This window comes from Lutjanus erythropterus, chromosome 5 (genome assembly GCF_056507025.1).
Source record: "Lutjanus erythropterus isolate fLutEry1 chromosome 5, fLutEry1.hap2, whole genome shotgun sequence".
In the NCBI taxonomy this organism is placed as follows: domain Eukaryota; kingdom Metazoa; phylum Chordata; class Actinopteri; order Lutjaniformes; family Lutjanidae; genus Lutjanus; species Lutjanus erythropterus.
The window spans coordinates 11,849,122-11,864,950 of record NC_139321.1 but is presented as its reverse complement, the minus strand read 5'-3'; the positions used below and the strand labels follow the sequence as shown (position 1 = coordinate 11,864,950).

The window sequence follows — 15,829 nt, the reverse complement described above, 5'->3', positions numbered from 1 at the left end:
TCAAACTGCTAACTTGATTATGTTTTGTTATATTATCCTCTATATTATATTTACTCTTGAATGTCCAGGTTATCAAAATTTGCGCCAAATGTTTTATATTCAGTGATACTTTGAGTTTTAGTTTTTATGATAGAAATAATGCAGCTGGTTCTGTGAGAATATTTTAAACTGGAAAATTAACTTTCTGATGATGACTGTCTTTTTGCTAAGTTGTGAACAAATTTCTTACATTATTTGTTTCAGTGGAGTGAACATTATTTCTCCCTGAGACGGTGGACCAGATAGCTAGCTAACGTGGCTACAGTGCATGGAAATGCAGGACTGTAAACTAACAGGATAACAGATTTAGACTTGCGCGCTAACATGGGCTAAAAATTTCAGAACCAAGCAACTAGCTTGCAGTAGAGTTTCTTGTTAACATTGCTAGCTAGCATACGGCTAGAGAGGCTTGGCTAGCAGCACCAAAATTTTTCTTTTTGTACACCAGTGTATATCTGTGTACAGTTTCCACAAAAGATAAAAATATTACACAATTATATTCCACACACATAGCGTACTTTAAGATATAAAATTGGCTTAAACATTTTTGTAGGCATATTTTTGTCGACACTGGAAATACATTTATTCCTTAGTGCAGCTGACAACTGCAGTGAAGTTTGATCAAAATAGATTTCTAGCACTTAAAACACATTTTGAGTGAATGTCACACGAAATTTTGGATTCCAAATCTTGACATAAATGTATTCGAATGTAGTGTGTATGTGAATTTTATTTCCGTGAACAGAGAACTCGTCATATTTAGCATTACCGTGCTAGCTTGCAGTCAGCTTTGGTCAGGTCTGGTCAGCTGTTAAATCGAGGCCGGCGCAGCTCCGGCAGGATTGGCCAGGATCCTGAGCAAGACCCTGGCCATCAGAGTCCAGTCAGGACAGGAAACCAGATCAAAACTAGTCCTCAGCTCCCACAGTGCGTCCAGCATGTGTTCAGCTCTACTTTACATTTACATTGTACAGTAGCAACGTACAGTAGGCTAGCCTGTATTTGCTGCACTCCACCATCCAACACGCTCTGTCCTGTATGGTCATCAACAGTACACCTGATGCTAGTAAGCACAACTTAACAAATAAGTCCTTTTAATAGTCTTTGACTTGGTCCGTTTAATTTTTTAATTCTCTCTTCACAAAAAGGCAGAATTTATAAGAATGTTTTGATTTCATGTCCCTACTTTATAAAGCAATAATGTGTATGTTCCCATACCACTGATTATTGTTATACAACTATATTACCATGAGAGATTTTATCAGATGAGTTATAATTTGGAAAATCTATTAATTCAGTCTTGTAACGAGTGATATATGGAGGTATATCAGTATTGCAAAACAGGTTTCTGTCCTTGTACTGTCAGCTTTTAGCTCAGTACAAAGGTTGTGTTGTTTGAGGACATTTTTAGCTTATTTTCTCTGCATTGTCCCACTTTAAAGCCATGACTCTACAGTAGATGTGCCAATTATGTTTGACATTTGACATTTAACATTGTCTGCATCAATCTTCATCCTGATTCAAGAAACAGCAAGCTATGGAGAGCCAGTGTCCCACCTAATGATGTGTTATATATGGGGGTTAATCCACTTGTCAAGCTGACTTATTAGAAACAAACTTCTCTGTCTTCTCCTGCACTTCGTCTTTCTGTGCTGAACATTTGAATGTAGCTGTATCACTAATGAGAGAGAGAGAGAGATCAGTGCACTTCCACCCACGCCCTCCACTGGTTATGAAGCTGATAGATTCTGTTTCAGGCCTCCGGTGACTCACATCTCCAGCTCACCCACCAACTCTTTTCCCTCGCGCTTTGTCAACACGTCTCTTCTTACTGCTGCTTTTCATTCCCTCAACTCTCACCTCTACCCGTCTCTTAGCATCTTTTACCATTTTGTTATGTCTTATTCTCTCTAAAGGTTTGCATCGTCTCTCTTTTCTCTCGTGTCAAATGTCTTTCCATCCATGCAGACCACACATCCATGCTACTCTGATTCTGTTAACATAACCCATATCTATTGCATCTAATATTTTTTAACCGAAATCCTTCACCTGAATTCTTTTGTTGCTGATTGGTGAAGAAATTCCAATACAAAGCAGCTCAGATTTGTTGCATAAGGTTTATTATCTTCCATTAAAGCAAGAATACCTAACTTGCTGCTAGCTTAAGTGCTACAAATTACAGTTATATGATAATGGTAAATGCTAAAACATAGCAGCACAGATCAAAAGAGAAAAGAGTCGACTTTTAATTTCTAACTTTTATTTCCACAACAGCACCAAACTCAGCGATGCATCTTTCGCCATGTTCCTCTCGTATTTCTGAACTGCTGCTTATCTGTTTCTCTCCCCCAAAACATAGCCCATCTGTACTGCAGTACTTTTGCATAATTTTGCATATTTCACCAACTTTAAAGTATTCAGAGTCTTGAAAACAGACCACAGAATTGGCCCAACACATTGAAGCAGGATGAAGCACGATGCAGAGAAATGCTAATTCAAAGCAGCTCAGATTCATTGCATAAGGTTTATGTTCCATTAAAGCAAGACTATGTAACTTGCTGCTAGCTTAAGATGCTACAAGCTGTAAGTTACAGTTACAGGATGATGATAAAACACAGTAGTGCAACTCAAAAGAGAAAAGAGTCATATAGTCAGTGAACTGACTCAGTAATGTCAGTTACACAGCAAAATCTGTTTGCTAACTTAAGCTAACATTAGCTGCTATTCATACTAAGTAAGGCTGTAGAGACAAAACATCTGAATTGATCAAGGGCGTGTTCCATTTCTTATTAATTAAGCGAGAGGAGAAATGTGTTATTTCCTCTTTGAAAAGTTGCATAGTTTTGCTTTAAGCTCCAGAACTTTTTTTTTTTATTTTCCAGCCTGTCTGTGTGTGTGTGAGCTACGCGGTTCTAAAGAAAGTGTGTGTTTGTGTGGGCGGGTGCGATGTAGATTGAGAACAGGTGTTCAGTGAGCAGGGATTCAGTCTGTGAGGGAAGGAAGGAAAAAGTTAGAGGATGTAGCAGGTGGTTTGAGTCAAGTGTCAGGTAGCAGAAGGAACACGAATGTGTAAAACCAAAATGCACAGTTTAAAAAATAGTCTTAAAAAATATATATATTTATTTATTTTTAACTATAGCCTGCAGTAGTCATCGGTATCAAAAACTCAATTTAAGAAAACTGAGGAAAAAAGTTTAGAGTGAAAGGATTAACAGTAAATGATGGGACCAGAATTTCAACAGAAGGCGCCAAACTGCACATGTGGCATCGAAAATTTATAGATAATTATAGTTAAAATGAGGAGAAGGAGGTAGAGGCTGTGAAAGAAAGGGATAACTATAATGAATAGCCTTTTTAAGTTTAGATTACTCGTCCCTTGACCATTAGTCCATCCGATAGCACTCATCGTAAAGCAATGGGTAGGTCAATAGTGATATATATATTACACTGATATTATCTGTTGATGAGTGATGTTTCCCAAAGGTTTAGATTTAGCCAACAATCTACAGTTGCTGTCAGTTTGTTGTGGATTAACTTGATAGAGTTCCTTGCGATATGAGGTTTTTTCGATGTCATTTGACACACGGGACAGTTGTGTTTTCATAAGTTGTAAATTCTAAAGAGAAGTTGAGAGTATAAAATACCAAATATTATATAGATATATATTGAAGAGTATATATTCCCCTTAATTTCTGTACCATTATGAAGTTGATCCTTTGTTTTTTTTTTGTTTTTTTTTGCACTGGACCTATGTTTGATGCATCATATACTGTACCCCTCCTGCTTTGAGATGAACACACAGTAACTTGTGTTTCCATGTAATGAGGCAAAAGACAGTGAGACAACAATAAATATGTTGAATATGTTGAGAGGAGTGTTGTTGTTGTTTTGCTTTAAAGGCTGTACTGATTATTTTTTATCTTCCCACAGCTTAATTTCAGCACCGACTTTGATCCAGTTAACGTCTGAAACACTGACGCACAGTTTGGTCTGTTGAACACACGGCATCTGTCACTGTGACAAAAGATGTCCCTGTTGTTCTCGTTGGTCCAAGGCTGTCAACAGAAGCATTTGTTATATTGACGTCAAATGATCTGTTTAAAGCTGCCCATCATCGTTCTATCAGTACAAAACATTAAAGAGGCCTTTATCCATGCTAGATTTTTCAAAATAAAAGACCCAGATGGTAACGGTAGCCATTGAGGAGGGCCTTGGGTATGCAAAATATTCAAAACAAAAGCCCCACATGGCAACAGGATTTCATTTGGGGGTCTGGGTAGACTGGATTTTTAAAATAAAAGCCCCAGATGGTAACAGGATCTTACAATTGGGCATTGGATTATGCTGGATTTTTAAAATAAAAGCCCCAAATGGTAACAGGAACTTATGATGGGGCCCTAGCATATGCTAGATTTCCAAAACAAAAGCCTCAGATGGTTGTGGGAACTTATGTGGGGGCCCAGGGGTATGCTGGATTTTCAAAATAAGAGTCCCAAAAGGTTATAGGAGCTTTCAGATGGTTTATTGAGTGCTGAAGGCTTTCATAATAAAAGTCTCAGTGAGTTTGTTTCTTTCCATCTTCCTTCCTTCCTTCCTGTCTTTGTTTCCTTCTTTCTCTTTGATTCTTTCATTCATGCATTCTTTTTTCTTCTGTCTTTACCTCTTTCTTTTTGCCTTTAATTCTTCTTCTTCCTCATTCCTTTCCTTCTGTCAGTCACTCTCCTTTTTTTCATTTTACACTACTTTTACACATTTCACACTTCTTCATAGTTTTTCTAATTGGGGATAATTAATCTGACTGTAGCTGCGTTCAACACTAACTTAGTCTTTTTGTTTAAATTGGGTTGGTTTAAGGTCGGGGCAAATAAAATGGTGGCCGATGCCTTGATCGTCTCAGCTACTGAATCTGCAATCAACCATATTACCTTCCACTACACCCTCATGGTTCTGTTTGTGTTGTGGATTTCCGTGGTTTTCAGTAATTTGGTATAGAAAGTCTCTTTCAGTCTCTCTATCTACCTCTGTCTCTCTTTTCCTCACTCTCTCACTTCCAGGGGTCTCATCTCATGTATCCACTGGAGACTCACTGGCACCAGTCGCAGGTTTCCTGGCCCCCGTCTCACGCTCTTGGATGAAGTTAGGTCATCATGCCTCCAGCCTTGAAACATCAGCCTCATTTGAAATCTTCAGTCATAACATATTCTTTCCTTCAGGTGATCCCTAAAAGACTCCACAGCGCATCAAATGATCTCCTGTCTGGTACACTTACCCCCGGCTGGTTTGGTTTTTGGACATTAGCTAACACAGAGACAGGTGAAGCACCCTGTTGCCTTGGACCTGGAGCTCTGCGGCGAGTTCGTCACTGCTGATGAACACTTAACTCTGGTCTAAATTTGCCCTTTTAGTACCCCTCCAACTGAACCCCTCCTGCCCTCCCCTCGCCCCCTCCACCTCACCAGCCTCAGATTCCCTCCTAACCTCATTCCACCAACACAACCCCCCACCACACACACACACACACACACACACACACACACACACACACACACACATGCCCCTGTCTGTGTGTTTGTGTGTAAATGTGTGTGTCAGCTCGCCCAGAGCAGGGAGCGTCCAGTGACCAAGCCATGACTGGCAGCCACACAGTCACATAGCAGTTTAGCATTTAGCATTTGGATCATTCACACTTCCTGTTGGATCAATACGTTTTGTTGTTGTTGTTGTCGTTGTTGTTTTTTTTAGCCTGCTGGGAAAAGACCAGACAGGTAAGAAGGGGAACCTTTTGGTTCAAGTTTGCTACAGTTGGGATAAAGCTGTGTGGTGAAGGTGCAGCTGGGCCTGTTTCGCATGTGCATGGCTGCTGGATTTCTACATCAGAAAAAAAATCACACTGACATCATTTCACTGCAGGGTGAAAAAGCCTGTCTGATCCAGCTTACTCACCAGACATTTCACTTTTGCTGCACACGCTGAACCAAACACAAGCTACAAATTTTGGCAAGGGTGGAAATTCAATAAGCAACATTCTTTGCCATGGTTTACACAAGCTCTCTGCTGTGATAGCAGTGAAGTTAATCAGATAATCAAATGCTGTAATTCAGTTGGTCAAGGGCCATGTGCTTCCTGATACTGCATGTTATTGATACTGCTGCCAGAGTTGCATCGAATGTGGTGAATGAGTCTGCAGTCAGAAAGAAAGAAGAGGACAGCTGGGATAAACTGTCTGCAGCTAAATTTATACTCTATGCTGTGTCATGTGCCCATCTATCTATCTATCTATCTATCTATCTATCTATCTATCTATCTATCTATCTATCTATCTATCTATCTATCTATCTATCTATCTATCTGTTTCTCTCTATATCTGACTACACTCTAAAAAAAAAAAAAAACGAAAGCAAAGTTTATCTAACAAAGAAAAGTAAAATAACTCAAAAATCATTAGTTGGTAAAACTTTGTGTTGGTGTGTTTGAGTTGGGCTCAAAAACTAAAAAAGATCTATTGAATTAATTTGCTTTGAAATTTAGCATTTTCTTTTCTTTTTCATTTTTACAGTGCATATCTAACTACACTGTAAAAGAAAAACTCAAGAAAACTCATACCTGTTGAGCTGTGAACTCAATTTCTTTTTATTTGGGTACTTAAATTAAATGTTACTACTGAAAATGCTAAATTATTATCCATTATTCATTTTCACTTCAATGAGTTTACCCCACAAATATTTAAATATGCATTTTTCAGGGTTTCTAAAACTCAGATATTCATGTCATATTCACGCTTTTAAAACATAAGAGTTTGAGTCAAGTATGTGAAAGTTATCTATCTATCTATCTATCTATCTATCTATCTATCTATCTATCTATCTATCTGTGTGATTATGTAACTGTATTTAATGTATGTGGGTGTGTGTGTGTATATTCAAGCATCCAGCATGCAAACTGTTACAGTGGAGGAAAAATCTGTTACATCCGTTTGGAAGTTTAAAGGGTAGAAGTGAAAAAAAAAAAAGTGTGTCAGTTATATAGTCTGCAGGGTGAGGCAACACAAGTCACAGTAGCCAAAGCTGAGTGGGTGGCAAAGTCGGAGGGGGGGTCTCTCAGTGCGAGCCTGGCATGCCTGTATGACGCTGTGTTCAGCCGCTGAGCTGTGGTTGGTGAACAGAGAGATCAGGTGACCCAGTCCGGGCTAAATTGGTCCTGCTTGCAGACAAGTTGGGGAGTTTGGAGAACCAGAGAGTTAGAAGTGGAGGTGGAGGGTTAAGAGGTTTTTTTTCACGATGACGCAACTGAGGAAATTCAAAATGGGCTCACAGCAAACAGAGGAATTCCTCTTTTCCACCAGTAGTCCCTTTATATCCCTGTGTAGCTTTGAGATAATCTTGGATCCAAAAGTTAAAGCTGCAACCGGCAAGACTCTTGTGTCAGTGGTTTTCAAACTGGGGACTGTGGACCAGCAGGGGTCCTTGAGTGGGTTTTCCCCAGCAAAAGGAGGCATGAAATATCACTTTTTTTTTTGGAAGTTGGAACAACAGGAGAAGATACAGAGATGCCCATTTAGACTGATTATAACTTATAGTGATCCTAGTTTCGTAATTGATTCACTATGAAGAGTTTCAGAGTTTCAGGGTTTCTAGACTAAATCCTCTCAAACTGTGGTCTAATGTGCATCTATTGTGGGGATCCTTGACATAAAAGAGTTTGGGGAAAATGTAGATATTTGATATCCAGAGGCATCATCGATGAAATTCTGTGTTGATACGGACAGAAAATATTGTCCTCCTGTTTTTTAGCCATGCTAGTGGCTCAGCTCAGGGTATGTTGGGTCTTTCCATCAAGCTGTCTGTCGATCCATCACTCCACCACTTTAATCCACTTTTAAGTATCTCAGTAATAGTGAACAGATTTCTTAAAATTTTATGGCAATCTGGATGATGAATCCTAATGATTTTGGTGATTCCCGTAGTTTTCATCAGGAAAATTCTGCCAGGCACTGAGTGACCTCTTGTAGTTTGTCCAGTGGGCCTACTTTGGTTTATGACCAAATAAACACAAATGAATGATATTCCCATCATCCTCAGCTGTAAGCCTACTGTGTGTTTAGTGCTGCTTAGCAAAGGTTTGCATGCTAACATAATAAATGATAGTGTGTTAGTATTGTCACTGCGAACTTGTTAGCATGCAGTATTTAGCTTAAAGCAAGTATGTGTCCACGTACAACCTCACAGATACTAGTGTAGAATTTGCTGTTGGCGTCATTACTGGGAAACAAAGTACTGAAATCGAGCAGTTATCTCCAACAGCCACGTGGAAGCAAAAGTCCTAAACTGTTTGCTGCTCTTTTACTGTAGCCTACTTATTACTAGTTTCTTTTACACAATGTAAAATGTCTTTTACACATTTTTATGGGTCCATAACTTCCAAATCTGAGAAAATTAGAGATGTTTCAGTCACTTCAGATTAATTCATTCCAGCCTCTCCAATATAGTGTAGGCCATAAACATCAGTTCTTTTAGCAGCAGGTCAGCTTGACATGCAAAAAATGCAAAACTGGTCCGCAGGCAGACATATAATATAACATAAACAGAAAATAAAGATTGCAATAATTGAGTAAATTAATATTTTTTCAAGTTTTGAAGAGGTCTTTTCTTTAAGGGAGTTTCTTATTTTCTCTACAGTTATATGCCTAATAAATTATGCAGGTCTTTCCAGGAAATTTATTGAAAGTCACACAAAGGAATTTAAATAATATATTGCCATGATTTACGTTATACTGCTGTCAATGGAAAACTGTCTATTCTCAAAATGCTATGTAAAACACCCTGGTTTTAGCTTTTTAACAATGATTCAGTCACAATTAATTCCACCTCGTTTACCACTCGGAATTGTTATTATTACTTTTATTACTACAAGGAACTTTGATAATTTGTTGATTTTTGAGGCCCCTGTGGACAAAAGCAGTAGTGTTTCTACCGATATAACCACAAAATATAATTATTTAAATAAAAATCCCCTTGCTTCTCTCTGTGACTTTGCCTGTGAAAATATAAACGGGGGTTCGTTTTGTCCTGTTTCAAGGAAACTCCAACCCAGTGGCAGGTGTTAAGAGTAACTATGGAAATCAGTCAGTCTTCTTGCTGATGGTCCTGTTTGCTTATGTGGGTCAATATGGAGGCATTAGTTAAAAACTGAGATGGTTTAATAACCAGCTAAAAACTCATTGTCGTCACTTTAAATAGTAGTCATTAGTCATTAGTGCACTTAAATCCAGTAAAGCTGGCATTTACTTAAAAACTTCCACTTACCATGTGTATTGTTGTGGTGCTGCTACAGTTGTGTGTGTGTTTTGGTTCTCGGTGATGTAAATCCATGCATGTAGTGCACGCTGATTACACACAAGTTTCACTCTGTGCACGTGTGTTTGTATGTGTTTTGAGCTTTTGTTGTTTGGCCACTGGATGCCACGTCTCCTGCAGCAGCCGATTTTATTGTTCGATAGGTTTTAATGTCTCCTGTCAATAAAAGAAGAGCGCTCAGACTTATGTAATGACGGCTCACTGGTGGATTTCAACACAGTCCACTCATCCAGCTCTGCTGTTAGAATGTGCCGCTGCTGCGCTAAATCTGTCCACAGCTGAGAGCTTGGAGGCTTCATGGTGTTGTGTGCAGGGCTGGAATTACACAGTGGGTGGTTTGGTTAAATTTAACAAGGTTTGTGGGTAGGTGTTGGTGTTTCCTCCTCCTATCTCCTGAAAGCTCTACTTCATCAACCAGGATCTAAACCTGAATCTCTCATTAGAATTCAGTTTTTCTTTACTAAATAATAACAATAGACCCATCTGATTAAGAAATATAGTACATGTTGTGGAGCGTTAGAAATACAGTGAACTGAATACATTTTATGCTGTTAATGTGCTGTTTAAAATAGATCACACGAGCTAAACTGATGCAGGCAAGAGGATTTCTATGGCAACAGCTGAGAAATGAATCACCTTGCAGTGTTTTCCTCCATTTTTCTACCCAATCATACATCTGTAACTACCTCCGGATTCTGACAAAGTTCCCCACCATAACTCATCTTGAACTGTCTCCGGTCCGCCTTTGAAATCACAGCAACACACGACTCTGAATGCAGGAGAAAGTGCAGCCACCTTCACTCTTGGCTGTGTGAAGCGGAGCAGGCGGGATGACGAGCACCGTCCCAGGAGGATACACATTACGCAGTGTTAAAAATACCAGCAGTTGTTCTTCATTGACCCATAAACTCCAGAATTGTGTGCCAGAGGTCAAAATACTCCACTGCAACAGCAAAACATCTGTTTGTTGTGTTAGGTTGGGCACTTGCACAGGATAACTCAAAATGGTCAGTTAAAATACGAATAATCACTATTAGACAGTAAGACATATTGATAAAGAACATTCAAAACCACTTCTAAACTTTGTCAATTCATACATAAATAATATTATAACAATTCAGCTGCTGTAAACATGCAGCCAAATATAAACTCTGCCGGCGGGTATACTGTTTATATGTGGTGTAAATCTGTTGGTACAATGTGTTTCTTAAATTATGGATGAAGATCTAAAAGCAGCCTGCAGCTTCACACGTGACTCAAGGTCACTCTTGTAGTTTAGTGGGTCAGTCAGGGACGACACTAGCACAGAGGAGCAGAGTGGACTGGAACTGATGCAGTACTATGTGGATGTAATAATACTGGTAATACTGGTCTCTTTTGAAATGTCAGATTCAGCCAATATCATAATTCAGCCTCTGAACTGATGTCAGTGGTATTGTCATATAGCACATCAAACATACATAATCAAACACACCACGCAGAATTAAAATCCCAACATCAACACAATCAAATGTATAGGAAACTGTAGGAAAGTGTAAAATTTTCATGTACATGTAAGGCCTCTGGCGGCTGCATTTTGAATGAGCTGGAGCCGCTGTGGCGATTGTTCGGATAATCCTGCAAATAGAGCGTTGCGGTAGTCTAAGATGACTCTTTGAGATATGAATGCTCTGAGTTTTCGTATATTTTTATGTGATAAAACAGTGTTCTGGTGATATTCAGAATGTGATTTTCAAAACTGAGATGAGTATCAAAAATAACGCCAAGGTTTCTGACTTGCTCACTCTATTTCTGAGGAAGCGATGCCAAGTGTGATTAAATTTTCTGCCTTTGACTTTTAGAGCCAACTACAAGCATCTCAACACAGTTTACTAGTTTTTTAACATGACTGAGATCATCAGAGGAAAGTGAAAAGAACAACTGTGTGTAATCGGCATATAAATGGTAGGATATATAATGTTTCTTTATTATAATACCAAGCGGGAGCAGTGGCCCAAACACTGAACCTTGTGGAACCTCAGAGAATTTTTTTGTTTATGCAGATTTAAAGCTACTTGTTAAAACACACCATTAGTTTACTTGTTTAGTTTCACTCAATTCCTGTGTATAGGATCATGATTATGTTATTTGATCCCATAACAACTGAGCCAAGATAACCTAATGTTGCTGTTTGGCTGTATATGTAATACATTAAAAAGTGACTGTCCAAAGGCATTTATTAGTTTCTGACCCTGGGAAAGTGTGAAACAGTAAAATTCTCCAAACTACTACAAGCAGAACCACTTCACTTCCATTCATTGAGTGTCCCCTGAAATTCTTTTCAGACCTCCTGAAGAGGCCTGCTTTGCACTTTGAAAACACCTGCGCTAAGCCAAATAACACACGAAGCCTTTGAATTAAAATGTCATGATCAACAGTGTCATAGAGAGCAGTGAGATCAGCCTGTACTAAAATTAAAGTTCTCTCTGAGTCACATGTGTTGAGATGATCAACACATTTGTTGCATAGAACTATAATTAAATCTCATTTATTAATTTCTGTTGAAATTTTGCATTAGATTCCACACATGCTTGACAACATATAATAGTAGTGGTGCTGTTTTTTGTTTCATAAGGTATGTAATTCATCCCACTGTGAAACATCATCAGCAAGCACACTGCTTATGACATACTGTGTATTAGACACCTACAGTTAATTATTACTCATGATAGACTTCTGCACAAATTATATTGCCAGGATTCAGTGAATCACGCTGGTGCAGTAGGTGTTATATGAGGCAATCAGACCTTGAACTGCTCCAAAAGATTTTACACATGAAATTCAGTTAATTCATCCTGAGTAGTACTACTCAGCTAGTGAAAAAAAAAATGTTTTCTGTGGCTCTTGAGGAACTTTCCAAAGTTAAAAAAGAAAATAACCCTAGCGATGATAATCGTAGCGATGTCTCAGTTTGGTGCTTGAGAACCAACATTTTTAAACTGGATGCACGGCGTTCAAAAGACATGAATGTTTATTAGGTTGGAAATATTTTTTTCCAGGACTGTTCTGACTAGTCTCACCCTACTGTGCTGTGATTGCAAAGTATGGCGATGCATCACATTTTCACACCATCAAAGGGTCTATTTTAACCATAAACCATGATCCTTTCCTAAACCTGAGTAGTTTTCTTGCCTATACCCGACCAAACTGTGACTGAAAACTGAAACTAATAATTAAAAAAAAAAAATGAAAATAATAAGTCAGCTAATCCTAAAATGAAGTTAAGACTGACATTCAGTTTGCAGCCCACTCTCCTGGATGAGATAAGTCTTAGAAAAAAAAACAAAATGCATTACATGAGGAGGGTCTATTGAAAGCAATTATCTAGTTGCATCATGGGAAATGTAAGATCAAGTGTTTTTGAAGCGTGACACACAGTATGGTTAAAAATGAGGGTATCTTATCTGCTACTTTTTCAGTTTGGCTACTATTTTTCAAATCTGTTTCTCATGACATTCCCAATCTAATATATAAAAATGCAAGACTAAATTGCTGTAAAGGTCCTTTACTTGAAATTCTGTGCTTGTTTGGTCATCACTGAACTTGCCACCACTTCCTCCATGCCTCTATCTGTCTATTGCTTGCCAGGCAACAGATTAGTGTGAATGCAGCTTGTTGCTGCTGCTATAAATCCGTTGGTTATGTAACAGGGAGACAATTGATATGAAGGGCTCAGCAGCAGCTGTTGTTTTATCAACAACAGACTTGAACCAACACTCGAGCACACCTGCTGAGAGCGATTATCTGAGAGGAAAACTGGATGTGCACATGGATGTTGTACATGCTGTGGCTATTTTCTCTTAAGCCGTGATCCTCTGGTTCAGATGGTGTTTAGTCTGTGTTGATGCAGTGCTGTGATCTGTATATAACACTTCCACGGACTGACAGGCAGAGAGGATAAAACTCAAATAAAGGAGGTTAAAGTCGGAGCAGAGGCAAAGATCTGGTGTGAAGAAAAGTTTGTGTGTGCCTTGTTAATGGAGACACAGAGATTTATCTCAGGTCAGAGAGTCTCTGCTGTGCTCAGGAGGCAGCAGAGTTTAATTTAGCCTGGAAACCTGAACCTCAGCCTCCTGTCAGCTCCTTCTCTGGGCCCTGGATTCAGTCACAGAGGGCTGCAGGCTGGGATCTGTGGGTGTGAAACGATGATAGACTACATATACCTCTAATTAGCTGCAATACTACAGCTTAACACAGTGAGACCATGATGGGCATACTTGCATTTGTGCATAGGAAGTGATGCATTTGTTAGCCTGGTGGTAAAAGAGTCATATTGCAAGTACATCAAGTCATACAGGTCTTGTCAGAGGCAGGAGGTTGGGTTAGGTCATCTGAAAGTGTTGTAAAATCCTAATTTAGTTTTGAATGGTTCACTCCTGACCTGAAAGTTGACATAACTGTTGTTTTACGTGTGGCAAATGTAAGTGGAGGAGGCTCTGTCACATGTCAAATTATACAACAGTTTATTCTGACCAAATAATTTGATTGGACAAGAAACATCCCACATGTGCTGATATAGAGCACAACATCACTGGGACTTTTACCTACATGCGCCACTCTATACTCTATACAGTGTTCTTCTAAAAGACTAAATTGATGCTACAGTGTCTAACAGATAGAGACCATAGAGACAGCAGGAGACAGGAGACATCTTGTACATGATTCAGGGCTTATTGCGCTGTCACACACTTTTTAATCTGACAAACCCCGGCAGTTTAAACAGATTTTTCATTTGTTTATCAGAGCAAATAACCACGCTTATGTGCATATGTGTAACCACTGTTGAAACAGTTTGCACAAATATATACATGGCTTGTACGGATCAATTATAAGATTGTTTCCTGAGGAGATTTCACAATCAGCAGATGGATTTATTATTAGGTCAGCTTTTGAAATCATGCTAGAGTCACATATCTGCTACCATAAAATCCTGTGGCTGGTTTCATTTGTCGCCTGAAAGCAAACAAACCACAAACAGCACCAGGAAGCAGACAGAGTTCTACCTTTTCAAGCAGTCTGTTTGTTTGTTTGGTCCACTTCTCAGAAACATTCAGTCTGTTAAGAGGAGCGAGCAGAATACAGTCTGGAAGCAGTTTTGTGTATCCATCTGTACAGCTAAAGTACCTCACAAGCTCATGTTAGTGTGCAGGAACATGTTGATGTGTTACTGAGCAGAACTGTTTGTTTACTGGAGTAAGTGAGCAAAGAAATCTTAAGCTCTTGTTCCTTATCACTGTTAACTAATAAATGCTGCTAATCTAACTGTTGTATAAAAGCAATATCACACTCGAGGTCGTGTTGTTGTACTGAATAATCAGCACGCAAACTTGTGCCTACGACCGAATCACAGCCGTGATGATTTTCAGTCCAACATCAATCCCTCTCGTGCGATATTGTTTTATTATTACATGGCATTTGTGAATACTCAATTCTGATTGGTCAATTAGAGAAACATATGGTCTGTTATTTCTGAACAGGAGACTGCTGATATAAATAACAGAAGGTTGCTGTGGACCCAGTTCTGATCATAGATTCTGGAGGACTTAGTGGAAGGAATAAAATCTTTTTTAAATCAATAAAATAATTTTGAAATAAATATTTCGTGGCCAGTAGCCACTTAATAAGTGGGATAATGTACAGTTAGTTGGTCATTACAGTGAAATAAACCCTGACAGGGTGATGCAGGATTCTGCATGCTTGCTGTACATTATTCCTTACAAAATGCTTTTTATCGTATGCGTTAGCTGTATTGTTGAACCGAACCGAAGCAAAGTGAAAGTGGTTTAACAATGGACTTGTGGATCAAGGCACCCATATTTCTTTTGTTCATATTAGTAGCAGAGCTCAGGCTTCTGGTGAAAAGTAAAGTCAAGGATCTCCACCTGTCAAGCTTCTAATGAATGCAAAGTGCTTTGTCTATGTTCTATTTGTAGTTTGTTTTACTTTGTTTAGTTTGTTTGTCTTCATTGGATAGAATCAGTGTTTTTTTTTGTGTGTGTGTGTGGTTTCTGACAGGATCAAATTAAATCAACCATCTGGTGTTCCCTCGGTTGGAATGGTTTTTGCTCTCACAGGGATTCCCCGTGCAACGAATAACACACACAAGCTTTTTCTTCGACTTTGCCTATTCAGCTCGGCTTCACTACATTTAAGAAAGAATAGACCACGACTGGTGGCTGCAGGATTTCGGGGTTTACCGCAGCTGTTTTTTGTATTTGGTGGATATTTTTCGTGCTGCACCAATTCTAATGATGGACAGAAAAGTCTGCTGTAATTTAGCTTCGAATTTAGGATTTGCTGCTACAGCAAAATTTCTGAATGACGTTTTGTTCTACAGCAACAGCAGTCAATTTTAGGACAGAAAAATGCACAAAAGTTGTTGCTTTTTGTAGACAAAT

The 15,829-nt window shown here is 38.9% G+C and overlaps 1 protein-coding gene across 3 annotated transcripts in view; it reads left to right on the top strand.

Annotated features, from left to right (window-relative positions):
• Window positions 1-5,647: 5,647 nt before the first annotated feature.
• myot (myotilin) overlaps window positions 5,648-15,829 on the top strand; it is a 36,746-nt gene continuing 26,564 nt past the window's right edge. For all 3 annotated transcript variants that reach the window (XM_084718814.1, XM_084718812.1, XM_084718811.1), the window contains exon 1: window positions 5,648-5,804. The gene's annotated coding sequence lies outside the window, so the exon portion shown is untranslated. The remainder of the gene's footprint in view (window positions 5,805-15,829) is intronic.